This window comes from Chaetodon trifascialis, chromosome 20, assembly GCF_039877785.1.
Source record: "Chaetodon trifascialis isolate fChaTrf1 chromosome 20, fChaTrf1.hap1, whole genome shotgun sequence".
In the NCBI taxonomy this organism is placed as follows: domain Eukaryota; kingdom Metazoa; phylum Chordata; class Actinopteri; order Chaetodontiformes; family Chaetodontidae; genus Chaetodon; species Chaetodon trifascialis.
The window spans coordinates 381888-385000 of NC_092075.1; the positions used below are offsets into that span (position 1 = coordinate 381888).

The 3113-nt window shown below is 44.8% G+C and overlaps 1 protein-coding gene across 2 annotated transcripts in view; it reads right to left on the reverse strand.

Annotated features, from left to right (window-relative positions):
• Window positions 1-1284: 1284 nt before the first annotated feature.
• lmbrd2b (LMBR1 domain containing 2b) overlaps window positions 1285-3113 on the reverse strand; it is an 11295-nt gene continuing 9466 nt past the window's right edge. For both annotated transcript variants that reach the window (XM_070988777.1, XM_070988776.1), the window contains exon 18: window positions 1285-3113. This exon is cut by the window's right edge and continues 455 nt beyond it. The gene's annotated coding sequence lies outside the window, so the exon portion shown is untranslated.

The following is a 3113-nucleotide window of genomic DNA, read 5'->3' on the forward strand; positions in this document are numbered from 1 at the left end:
TCAGCTGCAGCAGATTCAGACTGATGTAAAACCACATCAGGACACCTTTCATAAATACAACACACATTTTACACACCTGTCTGGGAGGAACAGGCTGATTCAGGATCAGTTTGGACTCCTTTCACACCCGCAGACCGAGGTCGAGAGTCCGGCTCAGAGGTCACACAGAGGGCAGCGGATCATCCCAGTCTCCCCACAGACTCTCAAAGCTAAAAAACTGGTGAGATCGTGTTGACGAGGAGCTGCAGAACTTGAGGGACATCCACCTAAACAGGAAGTGGTTCACAGGGCCGAGTTCTGGTTCTTAAAATCCTTTTTCAAAGTTCTGAACCCAGAAGAGGGACGCAGGGACTACTGTCCGTCTCCTGGAGATCTGAGTTTGTCTCTGAGCTGCTGCAACTTATTTCATCTTTTCTGTCACCTGAGAAATGAATCTACCACAAGTGTTGGAAAGTTCACTTTCTACATGAACTAGCTCAAAGTTCAGTTCACAGATTTTTAAATGAACTAGTTCAGTTCAGAGTTCAACATGTTGAACTAAGTTCACCTTTCCAAAAACGAACTAGTTCATAATTCTTTTTTTTCATATGTTGCTGCGAGCTCTTATTTTCCTAAATTATTGCCACAGCCCAGATAAAACCAGACAGCAAATATTTGATCAGTGTTAACACTGAAACTAAGCATTTCTCCCATCCTCACCGACCTTGTCATAAAACTCGTTAAATGATCAAACGACGGCTCCTTGCTGCTTTTTGTTTTGATGATGCATGCAGCGGTACGATGCTGGTGGCTGGTGTTGCCAGATTGGGTGTTTTTTCCGCTACATATTAAGGCCTGTTTACGGTGTGTTGTAGCCGGGTTTCGCCTGGAAGGCTCTGTAGAAATCTGACACCCTGTTGAACGTTAAGCTGAGACAGTGTGGCGTTCACAGACACCAGGATGAACGAGTTCACAGTAACGTTCATCAGGCAGAAATACAAATTATGAACGAACTATCGTTCAATGAACGCGTTCAGGCACAACACTGACTACCACAAAGGACGCATGCGTGTCTTCAGTCTTCTGTCTCACCATCCTCGTCCTCGTCCATCAGTCCACCTCCTGTGATCTGACGATATACTGACACCTGGTGGACACTTTCATGTTTTCTCTATTACGACTGAAACATCAAACGGCATCAACCAGAAGCTGAGAAGCATTAATGAAGCATTAACAAACACCACAAACTCCTTTTAAAATGATTTGTTCACCGTGTTTCTGGCAATAAAAACATCCACACTGTCAGCAACACATTGATTATTTTTATTGACACGACACCGGCAGCATCTCTTAATAATCCACTACTGTAAATAACACAGATCAATAATTACAGAGAAAAGTGCTCAGATCAAAAACTTCAACAACATCATCAGACTGAACCAGGGCCAGAATGAGGAGAGAGAGGTACGACCAACACAGAGTCACCTGAACGCGTCATCAGTTAGCTCATATCATAGAAAACATATCATACATATGTACACGCCTGTGACACGATGAGGGCGTGAACAGTCACTGAACTCAGGTCAGTTTCTGCTCAACTCTCAGTTCATTAAAGGAGCTGGGCTGAACCTGCCGGCAGAGCTAACGCTACATGCTAACCACGTGTTTCAACACGTTGGTCCAAATCAAACCTGCTGGACGAGAACGTTTTCCAAAGCGCCACTCAGGCTGCACATTCACTTCCTGCTGCTCCGAAATCGTCCAATCAGACGCTGACAGTGGCGATCAATAAATCTACATCCTGTCAGTAGCTCCATACGGCAGCTGTCCCTGTCCGTGGCGGAGTCCGCCATGCCTACAGGGGATCCACACTCCTTCACAGGAAACGTTTCCACCTGCTTCTCCTTCACAATAAAAGCACAGGTTGTTAGCTCATGGCTAACATGATGGGAAAGGGCCAAACAGACAGTTGCCTTGGTTACGATGTGAGTTTACTGTTGCTCTGGAAACGCCAGCTGCTGTTTCCTCCTGCTGTTACCACCAGTGACCAGAGGAGGCGCCAAATCAGCAGAAGTCCAATCCAACGATTCGTCCACAAAAGTTTCACTCAGGAACTCTAAAAACAACCTTTCTGTTTCCTTTCTCATGGATTTGATTTTTTTCTACCGAATACAGACAACGACTCTTTTTCATTTTGACTTGTGTAAATCTACTAAAAAAACATTGTTTTCTGTATTTTGGAAGAAAACTGAACATTAAAGCTGTGAAATGATTCATATCTGTGAAGTTTCAAGCACATTCTGGATGTTGTTCCTCCTTGTTTGGACACTTCTTCTGCTCCTGTCGGCGTGCAGTGGTCATGTGGTGAAAATGGAGGCTGAAGATGTTTGACGAACGAGCTAAAACACAGAAAATCTTCTTCTTCACTTCTCTTCGTCATCAACATTTCCACCTCAAAGTGACGGTTTGAAAAATCTTTTTAACATGGAGAAAAAAGTCACATGGTGTCTGACATCACGCCGTGCAGTAACATGGCAGCCTGATGGAGGCCGAGAACAGCCGGACGCTTCTGAAACCTGTTTGACTGAAGACTTCAGTTTAAACGATTCACGAGTTTTATTTTGAAAACTGACAGGATGTGGTTTGACTGAATTCAGCTACTTGACTTTGCCATCGTGACGTCCAGGTGTACATCAGGCTGTGACATCACCAGTGGCCGCAGTTACAGGTGTTTGTTCACTCTGCTCTGATGGAGGCCGCTGAGGACGATCATCCATCGACCAATCGGGTTACACCCTGCCAGTCACATGGTTCACAATCTGCCTCAAATATGAGAGGATGATGATGCTCAGCAGCCTGTAGTTTGAACTCTTCATCTCAAACACAGCGTTGGGCTCATTCATGAATCAAGTCACACATTCAAACACAGAAATCAGGTTTTCAAAATAAAAGCCTTTAAATGCAGCGATGCTTTTATTGTCCGCAGCGATGGATCGAGTTCAGCTGCTGTTTGCTTCCGTGCGAGAGCGTTCTGTCACGCTTCGTACAGGATGAGAATGAGACGAGCGAAGCGTTGAAGCAGCAGCTCGTCAAACTGATCGATCAGCTTCATTGATGACAGACATAAATAAACA